Source organism: Trichechus manatus, unplaced genomic scaffold (genome assembly GCF_000243295.1).
Source record: "Trichechus manatus latirostris isolate Lorelei unplaced genomic scaffold, TriManLat1.0 scaffold00028, whole genome shotgun sequence".
NCBI lineage: Eukaryota > Metazoa > Chordata > Mammalia > Sirenia > Trichechidae > Trichechus > Trichechus manatus.
This window is the reverse complement of record NW_004443964.1, coordinates 4743358-4760992: the sequence shown is the minus strand read 5'-3', so window position 1 is coordinate 4760992 and position 17635 is coordinate 4743358. Positions and strand designations below refer to the sequence as shown.

General features: G+C 43.2%; 1 protein-coding gene across 1 annotated transcript in view; it reads left to right on the top strand.

The window, feature by feature from the left end:
- LOC101349944 (septin-9) overlaps positions 1-17635 on the top strand; it is a 598619-nt gene that overhangs the window by 529543 nt on the left and 51441 nt on the right. The window lies entirely within an intron of this gene.

The window sequence follows — 17635 nt, the reverse complement described above, 5'->3', positions numbered from 1 at the left end:
AGTTCCCATCTCTCCGCAGCCCCTCCAACATTTGTTATTTCCAGTGTTTTTGATTCGTGCCAGTAATGCCGGAGTGAGATGGTATCTCATTGTGGTTTTAATTTGCATTTCTCTAATGGCTAGTGATTGGGAGCATTTCCTCATGTGTCTGTTGGCCATTTGAATGTCTTCTTTGGTGAAGTGCTGGGAGATTTTTTGTTTTTTAATTAGCTATGTAGTTATTAAGGAGCCCTCGTGGTGCAATGGTTAGGCACTCAGCTGCTAGCCAGAAGGTCAGTGATTCAACCCTGCCTCGTGAGAGAACAGACCTAGCCATCTGCTCCCGTAAAGATTACAGCCTAGAAAACCCTGTGGGTCAGTTCTGCTCTGTCGTGTGGGGTCGCTATGAGTCTGAATCAACTCGATGGCACCCAACAACAACATGTAGTTATTAAGTAGTTGTTATCTTAATTTCCTCTAAAAACAAACGATTTGTTGACCATCCATAAACAAAATCAAGCTAAGGTCCCCATTGTCTCGCTGGGTGAAGACAAGGACAGAGAAGGATAGACTCGTGTGAGCCTTGACTTTTGAGCCTTGGCCCTAGACTGGGTCTGTGGGAGAAGAGGAAGTCAAGATTGTTCTGATGCCTTATGTCTTTGGGCAGTCATAGATTCAGAAACTGGATCCAAAGAAAAGACATGGCTGCTCAGCAACCAGACATTTAATTTATCTGTATTATAAGAATAGAGCCGAGTTTTTAGACCCTCCTTTTGCTTATTAATCAGAAATCCATTCATCAGTTGAAATTCTGTTAGTTGCCTGCTAGTTACAGACTCAACACAGACTGGCTTAAACCAGAAAAGGTTTCTCACTGTTTGTAAAAAAGAGACCCAGAGATACAGCTCCACCAAGTCCAAAATCCTGGTCCTTTGTCTCTCGTAGCTTTGCCAAACGAGCCTTCTCTCTCTCTCCTCAGGGTCCAGGTTAGGGTCCAGGGGAACATCTGGCCCTCCAGCAGTGGCACTAGCATTCCAGGCAGCTGGAACTCTTGCTGTGACAATTAGTGTGGGGAAACTTTATACTCCAGATGCCCTTGGTCTCTCTTGTTAATTTAACTAATAGTGACTCTTTTCTGTGTGTGAGATACGGTGTTGGTACTTCAGGGTAGAGTACAGAGCTGAAAGGGGAAACCTCAAACCTAAGAAGTTTGTAATCCGCCGCAGCTGCTAGCTTCTCAATCTCAACTTCATTCTCCGCCCTTATGAAAACAGATGCCCTCTAAGTATTTAACTTCTGCATCTTTCTGAGGAACCATCTCAAACTTTCTCTCAAGAACACATTGGTACTTCTACACTAATGCTATCCAGTGGAAATACAGTACAAGCCACAAATGTGAGCCACATGTGCATTTCAGATATTCTGGTAGCAGCGTTTAAAAGTAGTAAGAAGCAGGTGAAATGCCCGTTAATATAAATTTCATTTATATTTCCCCAATATTGATTGGTCGTACTGGACCTTCACTTAATGCAAATGCGTGATTTGCAAATTAGGCCCGCCTGTCCTCTCCCAGATAGCTGCAACAATGGGCTCAAAACATTTCCGCAGTTGTCAGGATGGTGCAGGACCAGGCAAGGTATTGTTCTCGTCACTGTGAGCCACAGCTGACTCAAGGGCAACTGACAACTAGTCTCCCAGTCAGTCAACTACAGTCTCCCTACTCAGTCACCTACAGTCTCCCCAGTCAGTCAACTACAGTCTCCCAGTCAGTCAACTACAGTCTCTCAGTCAGTCAACCACAGTCTCCCAGTCAGTCTCTGACAGAGTACAGTAGTGCCACCAGGTAAACAAGATCACAAATGCCAGCACTGCATCTAGATAGTGTTCAGCTTTAGTTCTTTAGATAACCCAGAATGCACCAATATATATATTTTTAGATTAGATTCATAATTAAAACAAAAAGAGAGAGATCCTCATAGACAATTCATGGACATCTGAAGATGCCCTGACTTTGAGAAGCACCGAATGAGAAGCTGGCCCTGGGACCAGCAGCATCAGCATTGCCTGGAGAGTGTCAGAAATGCAGATACAGCCCTCCCCCTCCCTTTAACCTTTAGAACGTCTGGGGGCAGTCCCAGCGATCTGGGCTTTAATAACCTTCTAGGGGGTTCTGGTGGCATAGTGGTTAAGAGCCACGGCTGCTAACCAAAAGGTCAGCAGTTCAAATCCACCAGGTGCTCCTTGGAAACTCAGGGGGGCCGGGCAGTTCTACTGTGCCCTGTGGGGTTGCGATGAGTCAGAATCGACTCAACGGCAACAGGTTTAGGGGATTCTGAGGAGCCCTCGTGGTGCAGTGGTTAAGCAGTCATCTGCTAACCAGAAGGTCAGTGGTTTGAATCCAGCAGCTGCTCTGCAGGAGAAAGGTCTGGCAGTTGGTATCCATAAAGATTTACAGCCTTGGAAACCCTATGGGGCAGTTCTACTCCGTCCTGTAGGGTTACCGTGAGTCAGAATTGAGTCGATAGCCACGGGTTTGGTTTTGGGTGAGGGGGTTCTGATCAATCTGAAGTGTGAGAACTGCTGCTCTGATCTGACTCAGTCACCCTTCTTTTACAGATGAAGGAACTAAGGCCCAAGAGAGGGGAAGTAACTTGCCTGAGATGACAAGTTATAAGAAAGTGGGTTCCATACGTGGGACTCTAGGCTCTACTCCAGTTCTAAGACACAATATTGTCATTTTCTTCAGTGTTCGTTTTGTCTCCCCTAGTTTGGGATGAGATGTAAGGAGGTGTTACTAAAGTTTTGGCCTTCTTTTTCATTTTGTTCCTTACAGTGCCAGAACCTACTAAGACCTGTTCAAGCCAGCCCCAACCTGCCGGTACCAGTACCAGTACTTCCACCAGCACTATCTCCAGCAGCAGCAATGGCAAACGTGCGTCTGCCAGTGGCCAGCAGCCAGCTGCGTCCCGTTACCTGCCTCGCGAGGTGCCTCCGCGCTTCCGCCAGCAAGAGCAGAAGCAGCTACTGAAGAGAGGCCAGCCATTGCCTACAGGGACTCTGACCAGTGTGAGCCCCCCCCAGGGCGCTGGGCCGGTGGGGGTCAGCCCTCCTCCCCTCTCTGCAGCCAGTGTGCAGCAGCATCCCGGCAAGCTCCAGCCAGGTAAAAACCGCGCAGAACCAGACGGTCTTCTTCCCCAAGAACTGGTGTGCTGTTTTCAGCTTTGCTGCTGAGTGATAACAATGGACAGATAGATACGTGGATGGATAGACAGACATTTCTGAAAGTTTCATCTCAATTGGGTTTTAAAATTTAATTGTTTCCTCCTATTTATTTGTATTATTTCTCATATATTTTCAGATGACATTAGTTCCTGATGCTGCTTGGGCTAAGTTTATTTCTCAGCAGATACTAAAAATCTATACATCAGCACATATGAATCAGTGAAGGCAAATGCTTTAGAACCCTGCAGTGAAAACTTTTTAATAAAACCCTTTTCTTTGAATTTGCTAGGAGACGTCATGCATGTGCACACACATTCTTTGCAGGGAGGTGATAACAGAGCCAGGGGGTGAGGAGTGGCGGGGGTGTTTCCCACTGTTACTTATTTCGGCTCTCGGATCTGAAACTGTCAGCTACCTGGTATCTCCTAGTCCCAAGCCCCTTTGGTGTCCCGGGCTCTAATCCTGTTTCTTGTTGGCTTCTTTCCCTGCAGTTAGATGTTGTCTTTCTCTTGGAAGACGTCTCTTATCTCTGTCATCTTTGTCCAGCCTCCTGACCTTACAGGTTTATACTTTTAGAAAATCTCGTTACTGTAGTTTTAGAGGAGTTTGTGGGAGAGAAAAAGCAAAGTATGTGTTTTCAGATGCCATGTTTCTCTGTTATTTTCTTAATTTCTTCTGTTTCAGGTAATTTATCAGTTGGCACTGGTTTTAGAATAGCAGTCGTATTTCCTGATGGCAGTGAAATTCAGGCCTGTAATTAAAGAAGCAAGAAGGCTTCTTATATTAGATTGGAATTTAAAAGAAACATGTCACAAGTCGTATTAATATTTGTTTTCTTTCATGTGCTACCTATTAATACGGGGAGTAATTCTAACATGATCGAAAAGTATTTATAGCAGTGTTTTTCAAAACTGTGACTTTGTGGCATATTAGGAGTTAATATTTTTAGAAGATTTTGCCATGTCTCTTCAGATATTCTTGACTCATCTGCTCATCACCTGGTTCAGAGGATCTAGGTCAATGATTATCCCCAGAAAGCATGGAAGGAAAGAAATCATCAACTATATTCCTTGTTCAAGAATATAGCACTATCCATGTAGCTGCCAGCAGTTTATATTCAAACATGCTAGATAATTTGTACACTGAAATATGGTCCTCAGAAAGAGTTTAATAGACAAGTATTCTGTAGTCATACCTGAACAGTTCGGTGTATTAATTCACGGTATTTATTTTGGAAAACTGAAAAAGCAATGTCAACAGCCCTGCTTTCTCTGGGCTTGTCTCACCTCATGTGACCAGTTGGCAGTATTGCATCAACAGCCTCATCAAGTGCTCTTGGTGCAGGACATTACTGGTGTCTTGTCAGATAAGAAGAAAATAGTCAAAGAATTCAGTAAAGAATATTCTTTAATAAATAAACTATTTGCCCCTAAAATGTAATATCCTTCTCCAGGAAAATATTCAGTCCATAGTTCATTGTTCTTTTAAAATATATATACTAAAGAATATAAATCATCACTTAATGTATAAAAACATCTCAGAAAGTGGAGTCAGTCTGTATGATGAGCTTAAAATAAGGAATCATTAATTTTTGGCATCAAGTAAAAGTCTTCCTTATACACCAATTTCATTTCTTCCCCAACAGTCTCTGCCACCATCTCCAGATGAATCTTTCTAATTCATCACCTTTCATTCGTTAAGGGGTCCCCGCAGGAACCCATACTGGTCTCCTCTCCCCTAATGCAGACAGTCTGAGCGTTTCTGCCTGGCTATTGAGGCCCTTCACAGCCTTGTTTATCCCAACATTTTTTCCTTCTCTCCTGCATGTTCTTCTTTCTGTTCTAGTTGGGATTGTTTCCATTCTGTCTCACAGACATGTCATGCTCAATGTCAAGTCTTTCCCAATACATGTACACGCTTGACTGCCCTTCCCCTTTCATCCTCTCCAAGTTATTATCTTCCCCCTGCATGAAGCCACCCGCAAGTATTTCCATCTTCATTGCTGTTGTTGGAGACTTAAGGCGCTTAGTCTGTGACATATAACTTAGCCCTCAGTGTGTACCATATGACCTGTATTTTGCTGATTAAGTTGTAAGAGTCTCTCCTGTCAACTAAGCTGAAAGTGTCCTATAAAGAAAATGTGTGGACTCCTGTTGTCTGACTTCATCTCTGAGCTGTAGGTGAAGACCTGGAATCTAGTCCTGGCTGTGCCACTGATTACACTGCCATTTTCTGATTTAAAATGAGAGGTCTGAGTTGCTTACGACCTCTGATGTCTGAGGTCCCTTCCGTTTAATGTCTGACTCAACAGTATTCCAAAGAATTGGTTTGTTTTTTGTCAGCTGAAGGCACTGCCTGGAACCCCATCCTGTGTTGCTATGGGATTGGCCCAAGGATTACATGTGAGCACCAGTGTGCATGGAGGCAGGATGGCCGAGTGATGCAGAGCCCAGGCTTGGGGACCATGGGCCTGGTTGTTTCCAGGTCCGCGGCCTCCTGGGTGATCTTGACCGCATCACTTATGTTCCCTATACTTTAGACCCCTCATCTATAAAGTGAGGGGAATTCCTACTTCACAGGATTCTGCAGATGAGGTACTTACTGCATACTCAGCGCAGGGTCTTGCATCTAGTAAGTGCTCAATAGGACGTGCTCAGTAATTGCGGGTTATGGTTGTACATGTGAGACTTGTGAGACTTTGAAACATGTAATAACTGAATACCCATCTTTGAGACACTGTTATGAAGCATCAGTGTTTTTTTTTTTAATTTACAAAATCTGAAAATCACTGAATTCTACAACAGTGCAATAAATCTTTCTCGTCACTCCATTACTTGTGTAAATTTTGATATTTTCAGTTGTCTTTCCTAGAGTTAAAGTATTCTGTAAACTTTCTTTTTCATGGTGCAGTTTATTCAATTAATTCATGTCCAGGTGAAATTCTGTTGGTGTATTCCAGAAGAGCAACCAGATTTCTTGGTGCGTTGAAATTATATTCTGGATACTGTTTGAAGTAAATGCTTATAACCTTTTTAAAAACTAATACATAGGTTTTTCCTGTTTGTATTTGTGTAAGCAAGTTTTCACTCCTATGGTCACTCCTATGTTAAAATGAAAAATACAGTTTCATGATTATATTCCTCTAACTTTAAGATTAAATTAAAAAGAAGTATGAATTCTGGGTCAACAGAGCTAAGATTGACTTATCCAAGCAGGAGACAAAGGTGAGTAACTAGTCCTTAAGAATTTAACAGCAGACTATTTCTAAAGGAAAAAGTGAAATTGGGATTTATTTCAGTCCAGCACGTTGATTTCTGTGTTTTCCTCAAGTATACTAGGATGTGGATTTCTATTGTTCTCCCCTAAGTTTTAGTGTGCTTAGCAAAGATTAAAGAAGGTTAAATACCCCTGAAGAAATTGGTGGAGTGTGAACTGCCTTTATCATAGCTTTAAAAAGTTTGTGAAAACCTCCTGGGATCAGTGGACTTTCTGCTTTCCTGACATCTGAGTGTTTGACCATTTGCCTGCCTTTTCCACATGGTATTAGATTCTTGCAGTTCTTGGTGTGGTAATGGAAAGCTTATGTGTCCATTCCAGTAAACAGAGGATATATGGTTAAAATTAAATGTTGTAAGTGTAGGAATGGGAAAAGTTTTAAAAGAGGTGAAAACTGAATTTGTCGTTTTTGAACCTTTTAAGTATTGGTAAATTTTATATACTGTTGTCGCATATGACAACTGGTGGAATTAGTGGGGAGAGAATTAGCCTGACAGTTATTTATTTAATCATTCTTTTATTTTTTCTTTATGTACCACATACTTCCAAAAAGGATTTAAGTCAGTAGATTAATGTCTTATAAAGTTTTGTTGTGATTCACTTTGTGATTTACATTAATCTGTTAAGCTTGTTCATATCGAAAAACTGCAACCCCAAGTTTTGCCATTTCTTAGTAAACCAGTGTACCAGTTTAATACTTTATTATGTCTTAATCAATTATTAATATTATTTTCCTTTTGCTACATCAGAATGTTTATGCATCAGGGCCACCCTGAGCTTGCACACCTCTGAAATGTGGCTGTTGCCTGGTTAGCTAGGTTTACTCACCAGTTAAATGACAGGTGGGATTCATCTTGGAACAGTGACTGGATTGCATATTATGACATGCTGTGCGTCTTTAGTCTAAGTAGGTGAGGGGGTGTCCACACGTATATTCTCTAGCTCTGTCCACTGGGAGGGCCTGGGAGCAGTGACACCCCACAAGCAGTGAGCACACCTAGCACTCAACTCTTGGTTTCTAAAGACCATTCTTCACTAAAAGGAACCAGGGCTTCTCAGAGAAATGATAGATTTCAAGGCCAGGACAGGGAAAGTACAGAATGAAGCTGGAACGTCTGTCTGTGTACCAAAAAGTAAGGAAGTGCTCAAAGAATGCTGGGGACATGTCAGAGGACACAGAAGTCATCTTGAGGGGCTCCTGGTGGCCAAATCAGGGATAATTTGAGCATGAAAATAACTAATGATAGTAACAGATTATAACCCATTAAAGAAAATAGGAATCCATGAACAAATAAATGAATAAGTTGAAAGTTTGATGAAGAACAGAGTATGTGCATAGTACCTCTCCACAACAAGGAAAGGGGAAAAGAGTAACTTCAGTGTGGAGAGGGCTGGCAGACACCACCTTAATCAGGTGATAAGAGTGATCATTGTCCGTGACTATGGGACAGATTGAAATTGTGCACCCCAGAGAGGATGTGTTGAGAAGAGCACAGCATCCCTCCTGTGGCATTCCTGTCAGAGGTGTCACCCAAGTGTAATGGTGAGGAGGCACCAGACGAACCCACGTTGAGGAGCTTTCTACAAAACAGCTGGTCCGTAATCGTCATGCATCAAGGCCATGAAAATCAGAGATTGAAGGACTAAGGACCTGACAATGAACTGCACCTGTGATTCCGGCTGGCTCCTTTCGCTAAGAAGATCTTGTGGCGATGGTTGGCCAGCTTGAACTGATGGAGTCTGCAGATTAGGTGGTGGTGGTGTATCGGTGTTCATTTCCAGGTTTGGAGGGCTATGCTGGGGTGTATAGGAGAATTTCTCTGTAGTGATTACATACGAAAGTATTTGGAAGCGGTGGGGCAAGGTTGACAGCTTATTCTAACCCAGAGTAAAAGCCATATGAACTGCCAAGCCCAATAAGGCAAATAGACTTACCAGCCAAAAGTAGTGATCAGGATAACAGAGTCTGACAAGCATTTGGAGGGGGAAAAAAAGAAGGCATTTGAAAGGCAGAAAAGATGTAGTCACTCAGTAAGCATTTGACCATGGTGAGCCAGATGGTTTGGAATAGTGGCTATAAACCTTGTTTTGGCCATAGGCCCTTTCTTCCTACCTGGTCTCTCCTGTTCCACCAGCCTGCCAACTTGCCTAGCACTCTGGAGCCCTGGATCTGCTGCTGATTAGCAGGGATGTGAACCCTGCTTCCTCCGTTTATGAGCTGGGAAAGCATTTAACTCTCCTGACCTTCAGTTTCTAATCTGTGAGATGGGGATAATAATGGCGACGTCTGAAGGTTGCTGTAAGGCTTAAATGAGAGCATGCGTTTGTTTGAATGTTCCTTAGCTTTGTGTCTGCCTTACATTTGGTGCTTAATAAGTGTTAAAGGTTAACTTAAAATTTTTGAATAAATACACGCACTCCACACTAGTGGGGTGAAGGTACTGGGCAGTGGGCAGACTTCAGCCTGTGGGAGAGCTTTTTATTCTTTCCCTATCACTGGCAATATCCAAAGAGACATAGTCATGTGTCGCCAGCGGTGGAAGGGCCTCTGAGAGATAGGCCAGGGCTCTCCACCCTCGTTCCAGGTTCTCTCTTTAAATAATGACAGTGTGTCCCAAAAAGGATTATTTTTGGCAAGTAAAACATTGATCTTCCAATAAAATAATACAGGGGGAAATGGATTTTTAAATTCATGCATTAACTTGGAGGGGAGCTCATTTAGCTAATTAGCAGAAATTTTTTTAACGGTAAGATAGTAGATAGATGTAGTACCTCATACTCCTAAGGTTCCAAAAAATGTCATTTTATCATGTTATTTTCAATCCAGACTATGTTTCTGCAAGTCTGCAGGATAACTCTAGTTTGAAACACTTGAGAGCTTTTATCTTTAATTTTTAAAAGCAATTTGTTTTCATTGTGCTAAAGGCAGAGAACAGTGTTTTGGGTGGCTGCCTTGTACATTTATAAACAGCAGAGGCCTTGATTAATATGTGGTAGTGTTTACTACTGAGATCTTTTTTAGATAGAGGCAGGAAATTAATTAAGAAGTTGGAAACTTGCCAATTTATGTATGGGGCTCATTTAGGATATTATAGCCAGTGTTGGTATGATAAATGTTTAGGGGTTGTTGTTGAGCAAAAAAGAAGAAGAAGGAGCGTAAAACAAAGGCCGTGTGAGAGAGTAGCAGTTTATTTGTACGCAGCCACGAGGCAGTATGCCGTGGTTCTTTTGGCTGACTTTCAAAAAATGGAAGACAGGTCGCCGTGGTGGTAATTGTAACTGGGTCTTGAAGTGAACATGTTTGTGACAGTTGAGAGAATTTAAAGAGGAAGGAAGATCCGTTTAGTGTCAGCTGCAATTAGATAATCAAAGCTTTACAATCCCAGCCGTGGCTGCCAGCACCCCAAGTGGAGAGGATGACTCTGATGCCTCCTTGCTGGGGCAGGGCACTGCCAGGTCCTGCCAGCTCCTGGGCCTGCCGGCCGCAGGTTGTCCGGGCACAGGCTTGCCCTGGGGCAGTGTCTTGGCAGCGCTGCAGGCCCCAGTGCCCGCTGTACACAGGCGACATGTTGGAGCCAAGCCCCAGGCGAGCCTGGGTGCAGGCGGGGAGGCAGCGCTGCACGCCAGGTAGCAGCTCCCAGGATGGTTGGGCGGCCCTCTCTGCAGGTATTTCACTTCCCAGCGGCCCCTCCTAGAGCAGGAGAAACTGAGCGAAAAACCAGGAGCACATAGCGTCTACTTCTGCTAAATCAGTCTAGGACAGAACATTCCAGAGTCTGCTGGTAGCTCTGCGTCCTCAGCTCTTGGCTGCAAGTCAGATTGGATAAAATGGCGTCTGCGGAAAGAGCTGTTTGCTAAAGATAGGCTGCTCCGAGCAGAAGCGTGGACCAGGGCTGTCCACTGTCGATTTCTCTGCTCCATGAGCATGTGTGGACCCTCCCCAATTATGAAGCAAGCTGATTTTGCCCCCAGTTGTTTTATTGTTTTAATCAGCTCTTAACCTTGAGGAAACAATCTCATTTTACTGCCATTTTAAAGACAAATACAGGGCAGTAAGCTTGCTCTTTTGGACACTTTGATTATTGCTTCCAGTAAACATTCCTTGCATGTATAGCAATTGACAGATGAAATGTTTAGAGTCTGTCCAGTGATGGAATTTTGAATTCATAGTACTTTCTTCATGAAGGCTTTTGCCCATAGTATATGCAGCCCAGGGGAGGTATCTCTGGTTCTCAAAGACAGGAAAGAGTCACAGTGTTTCTCCTGCCCCTGAAAACCAAGTGGCCAGTCACTTGTGTCGTTAGTAAGCACTAGTAGACAGATAATTCCCAGCTACGTAAAGTGTTTGGAATTAGTTTTTATAATGTGTAATGTATCATTTTGCAGTTTCACTTGAAAGGACTGTGGTACAGAAAAATGGGTGTATGTTCTGTTTGTCAGCGTTAGTGCCAATTAGGCGTTCAGCAGAAAAATGGGTGTATGTTCTGTTTGTCAGCGTTAGTGCCAATTAGGCGTTCAGCGCACTTCTCTGAGTAGATCTGGCCCACACTTTCCTATCTGATTAATCTGATACCTAATTAAAATTTTGCTTACTCTAACTTTTAGGAGCTCTTTGTTATTTTCCCTGCAATATTGTATCATTATATGGTAACATTTTGGAATTAACAAAAAAAAAAATGCTTTTCTCTTTAAACCATACTATTACGTAATCCTTTTTAATTTAATTACTTAAGGCAGTCACGTTGCTTAGATTTTTATAGGGGCACCTCTTTATAGAATGCCTGTGCCATTTAAACAGCAGAAGAAAGAGAATTATACAGGAACTTGTTTTTTTTTTTTCTTTTTAAGGCTTCTTTAGGAGAAACTATCTTGAAAATAGAATGATATAGTGGAAGGAGCACTGGAGTCTTACTCTGAAAATGTAGATTTCAGTTCACTCCTTACTGTCGATTGTGACACCTTGGCCAAGTCACTTAACCTCTCAGGGCCTCTGTTTCCCCCTCTGTAAAATGGACATGATTTGTAAGGTTCGGTTATGCTACTGTGTGTGGATACACTTGGAACTTCAGAGTGCTGTCAGATATGTTTTATGAATATAAAGATTTTTATTATAAACTCTTAGACTCACTGCTTGTCAGCTGTGTGGGTTTTAGCCTTTGAAAGGCCTGTGATGGATGGACAGTCAGCAGTCCCTACACAAGAACTCAGTTGTGCTCATTCAGACCTTTCATTCATTTCAAAATGCCTGCTCCTCGAAGTCAATCACCTCGCAAATTTTTTTTCAATCAATAAAAAAAATTCAATCTTGTAGACTACTTAGGATCTGTGAGTTGATAACATAGGCAAGAGACTTCAGGAGACTTTGGTTCCTGAAAAACATGTTACTCAAATATTTTACAAGTCATCAAATTCTCCTACGATGAATGGTGTGCTTTAAACCCAAGAATAATAGTCTTTATTTCGCATAAGTCCGAGCATTCTGTATTCTGATTAAAAGACCGTGCAGTGATGGTGGAGGTGAGATGATGGCGCTCACAGCGACGGTGATGTTGAGGGAGTCACCAAAACAGCTGTTCAGACGGGGCTCCTTTAAAGAGGGCTTTAAGGTCTCTAAGGAGACCAGCTGCTCCACAGGAGAAAGATGTGACAGTCTGCTTCCGTAAAGATGACAGCCTTGGGAACCCTATGGTGCTGTTCTGCTCTGTCCTATAGGGTCGGTGTGAGTTGGAATCAACTCGACGGCAGTGTGTTTGGTTTTGGGTTTTTTAAGGTCTCTAATGGGGTGGGAGGTAGAGCCCAGTTTTTCCAGAGTGGCTGCCTTCAGGTTTAACTGTCATGTGTCGGGGCTCCTTGTAAGATTTGGTTGGATATGAGTTCCAGTGTTTTGGTTTTTGTTACTTGATTTGTTTTTATCACTGCATTAAGAAATAATTAAAAAACAAAAGCACAAAAACCAGTTGCCATTGAGTCCACCCCGACTTATGGCGACCTCATGTGTGTCAGAGTAGAACGGTGCTCCCTATCATAGGGTTTTCAGTGGCTGATTTTTCAGAAGTACATTGCCAGGCCTTTCTTCCAAGCTACACTACGAAGATTGTAGTTGTTTCAAATCAACTTTAGTCTGTTTGAAAACCATAAATATGGAATTAAAATCATAACTTTTTGCTTTCTAGTTTTCAAGACCTTTCTAGCTTTTAAATAGATTCTCGTATTCAAGGTTTTATGCTTGTAATTTTAAAGTACATAGGACACAGTCGGTTCCCATTTTAAAACTACTTGAGAAGGAAAAAATGATAAAACAAGAAAAGAGCAAAAGAAAGAGTCGGGAAGAACTAAAGGAAAGAGGGGGGCCTCGTGCGCCACACCTGTCTCTGCCATGTCCGGGGAGGGGGGGGCCTCGTGCGCCACGCCTGTCTCTGCCGTGGCCTGGTGGGGGGCTTCGTGTGTCAAGCATTGCTGCTGTGGCCTGGAAAGTTCTTGAGAGCTGGTTCTTGTGCAGTGGTACAGTCTGTGATCCCAACAGGTAGGAAGTGCTGGCTATGCGAGTTCAGTCGGATGTGAGCATCTTAGGGAACTCGCAGATGAGGACACTGAGTAGGAGTCACATGGGGGCAGACACCTCACACTGGAGGAAGAAAGGGGTCTGAAGAGAGTCCCTGGAAACCAAGAAGGCGGCTGTCTGAGAAGACGAAGGAGTGAGGTTAGAAATCTGAGTGGTAGAACGATGTGTAGAGTAATACTTACTGTCCTTCCCTTTACTTTTTGGTTCTTGGGTATTTAATGTTCATTTTGACCCTAGTAGTGACTCCGAAAGTACTTTTCCTGGAAAAATACTTATTTTGGAGTTCTTAAAGCTTAATCACAATGGAAAACATCAAAATGATTTGTTTCTTTCAAGTTTTCCCCTTATATACTGTTTTCATTACACCTAAGAACATCTTTAAATGGAAAAATATTTTTAGTGACTGACATGGTAAGTAATAACACATAGATACAATGTAGAGCAAATTAACTTGGTGGCCTTGTTTAAGGTCCTGCAAAGAATTCCGTCTGTAAGGATTGCCATTCTTTGTGGGCTTGAAATTCCTAAGGACAGAAGTCCTCATTTCCGAATGGACTATAGGATTTTTGTGCATTCATGGGCATTGGGCCTCTCAAGATTTCCTTAATAGCAGTATCGCCCCTCCACCTTTATTCCTTCAATGCCAAAAAACAGGTGTAGACCCCCTAATGTGGTGCGACACTTGTTAATTTGTTTCTGTGGCTGCTGTCGGAATGTTCCATCACCCCTGCTGTTACCTCTTGCCCTCCTTTGCGTCTCTTCTAGCCTTCTCTTCCTTCTTCTGTTGCTTCCCGCTCTTAGTGCCCAGTTCCAGAAAGTTTCGTTCACCTCTGAGTGATGGGCCACTGGGCTCTGGGGATGCACCATTTGCAGACGTGTTCTGCTTTTGAGCCATGGGTACTGTGGAATTAGGAACTGGAAACACCTAGATTTCCCAGTGTGCTTTGGGTCTGTTCCCCTACTTGACCAGGCTCTTTCACTTAGGGACAGAAGAGGGATCTGAGGTGAGAGAGGCATGAGGCGCCATCAGTCGCCTCTGAGGAGCTGGATACAGCACCTGACAGGAGTATGTTAGTTTCCATAAGGGCTTGGCGGGGGTACTGGGGCACACCCTGCTAGTGGACGGCACACCCTTTTCTCTGGCCAGGCCACAGCCAAGCTTCAGGCCTGGTTCTCCCTCAGCTTTTGGACATGTCCTCCTGAATGTCTTGCCGACACCTCATCTGAATCAGTCTTCTCCCTTCCTCCACTCCTCCCAGAACTACTCCTGAGCTTCGTGGGCGGCACTGCCATCCCCTGAGGCCCAAACCTATGTCTGGACATGGTTCCTGAGTCTTCCCTCTTCTGCTGCTACACGTCACACGTATAATCTTTCACCACGTCCTGTCCATGCTGCCACCTAAATACTATCCAGTTCCCCATCTTCCACAAGTCCTCTGGGTGAGGTTGTCATCATCTCGACCTAAACCACTGCCACCAAAGTGAGGTGTAGGAAAAAATGAGAGTTTATCTTTTAATATAAAAGGTCAGAAGGAAATCCTGGTTTTCTAATTCTGATATTTACTATTTGGCCTGATGCGGGTGTCCTCCGTTCACCGTCCAGCCCTGGGTCCCACAGAGTTGGTAATGTCCCCTGGGGAAGACCCAGGAGGGGGATATTGCCCAGCAGAGGAGGATTATCCAAGGGCCCCGCTCACTCTTTCATGCTCTCAGTGTTAGTGACAAGATCAGCTGTGCGGGCCCAGTTAGGTGTTCTCATAGGTATACTGACCTCAGGGAGCCCTGGCAGCGCAGTGTTTAAAGCACTCGGCTACTAACTGAAAGGTTGGTGGTTCTAACCCACCGGCCGCTCTGCGGGAGAAAGATGTAGCAGTCTGCTTCTGTAAAGATTACAGCCTTGGAAACCCTATGGGGCAATTCTACTCTGTTGTGTAGGGTCACTATAAGTCGGAATTGACTCAACAACAGTGGGTTTGGTTATACTGAGCTCAGTAGGAGGGTCTTGGCATGGCTGCTTGTAATGAGATGGGGAATAATGGTGAAAACTGTTTATGCTGGACAGACCTGCCTATATCGTGGCAGAACAGCTTGATATTGTCTCACTCGCTTATTTTGACAAATAATCTTAAGTGTTCCAAACTTGCTGCTTATGGGAGTAAATTAGAACTTTTATTTTTAATGTAAAAGGATAATGAATTTACTAATATTTTCTGTGTGGATTGGCACAGGACTTTCTGTTAGTCATCTGGTCCAGGCCTCATCCCCTGATATGCTCATTTGCCTGTCTTATTTTGTTGGCACGGCATTTGAAAGTAAATTGTAGACAGTCATGACCCTTTGCTCCTATATATCTTCTAAAACAAGGGCGTTCTCTTATATAACCACAGTACAGTGATAAACTCAGGAAATTCAACATTGATAGAATGCTATTATCTAATATATCTAAATTTGATATATTTAAATTTCACCAATTGTACAAATTAGATTAATTGAACCTTTATGGCAATCGAATTGCCTACATCAGTTGATAAAAACTCGTTGCCGTCAAGTCGATTCCAACTCACAATGACCCTGTAGGACAGAGTAGAACTGGCCCATAGGGTTTCCAAGGCTGTACTCTTTATGGAAGCAGACTGCCACATTTTTTTCCCACGGAGTGGCTGGTGGGTTCAAACTGCTGACCTTTTGGTTGGCAGCTGAGCGCTTTAACCACTGAGCCACCAGGGCTCCTTATATCAGTTGATATCCCCCCCCAAAAAGAAAGTAAAATGATAAGGTGTACTACTGATTGTAAAATAATAACCAAGTAAAAGGTACAGTCGCTGGTTTGGGTTTTCTAGGGGTGGTGGTGGTGCTCTTTTTTGTATTCATAATTCATGAACACCTGCTCTTGCAAAGAGAGCTTTTAAATGGTAGAGTAAACACAAGAACAGCTTGCTCACTTTGTATCTTTCTTCTCTGTCTACTGAACTTTCAGTAAAATTATTTTTTGGAGATCCCAGTTATTTTGATGTGGTTGAAGAACCCAGAAGTGAAGAGCAAGGTTGCAGCAGAAATAGCCGAGAGAAGGAAACAGGAACAGCAGTGTGTCGCGGTAACGGCAGGCCAGACACTTAAATGTCAGCAGCTGCAGCCTTCTCCTCTCCTGCCATACACAGGAGGTGTGCCAGGTCACATGGTCACCTCCAGGCTGCCACTTAACTGTGAGCCTTGAGAAGACTGGAGGTGAAGGGAAGAGACGGGACAGCTGCTGGGCCAGCGGGTTTCTTGTTTTAACTCAAATGCCGTCACTCCAAGTTGACTCCTGTGACATGACTTACCTTTGGAGGGAACCGTGTTTTAGATGTGTGTTTGTAGTCTCGGCTCCTTATTTGGTCCTTATTTGTGTTTGTAAAGCTTTAAGGGCAGGGGACTACGCATGCAAGTACAGAATTTATCAGCATTATTGATTCTTTCCCAGTTTTCCACCTGATTTTTCCTCCACTTTTATTTCTTTCTACCCTTTTCAGGTTCAGTTACTGTATCAACTTACGTTACCTCTCTTGCTACGTCATAGAGAAGTTTAGAAATGGCTTTTTTTCGTAGACTGTTGTGGAACGTACCTCAAGATGCAAAGACCTCGGTTTGTTTGTTTTCTTTTTTCTTAACAGCAACAAAAATGCCTCTGCATTTTATCATCTCGTGAAATTGAAAACTAAATACTTCAGCTCACTTTTTGGCATTCGTATTTGTTATTCACAGTTTTAGGTTTTGACCATGAGTATTTATAGAAAATTCCGAGACGTAATCATCTGAGTCGGCTGTGACGTAAGGTAGTGTGTATAGTCACAGTGCTACAGTCTGTGCAGAGTTGGGGAGGAGAGGTCGGCATGAACCACAGCTACGGAGCCAACACCAGTATTTGACCAAAAAAAACTCCTTTAACATCGGGCAACAACAAAAAGTTTTTTTTAAACGTTTATGTTAGCATTAGTATGTTCTCTCTAGTGGCCATGTTCACTCTTGACACACTTTCTTTTTTCCCTTTGTTGTTAAGGTGCTGTTCAGTTGGTTCCAACTCACAGCGAACTTGCATACAACAGAAGGAAACACTGCGCAGTCCTGCGCCATGCCCACAATCGTTGTTATGCTTGAGCCTGTTGTTGCAGCCACTGTGTCAATCCATCTTGTTGAGGGTCTTCGTCTTTTTCGTTGACCCTGTACTTTACCGAGCATGATGTCCTTCTCCAGGGACTGATGCCTGCTAACAACATGTCCAAAGTATGTAAGACGCAGTCTCACCATCCTCGCTTCCAGGGAGCACTCTGGCTGTACTTCTTCCAAGACAGATTTGTTCATTCTTTTGGCTGTCCATGGTATATTCGGTGTTCTTCGCCAACACCACAATTCAAAGGTGTCAGTTCTTCTTCAGTCTTCCTTATTAGTTGTCCAGCTCTCGCACGCATATGATGCGATTGAAAATACCATGTCTTGGGTCAAGTGCACCTTAGTCTTCAAGGTGATATCTTTGCTTTTCAACACTTTAAAGAGGTCTTTTGTAGCAGATTTGCCCAATGCAATATGTCGTTTGATTTCTTGACTGCTGCTTCCATGGGT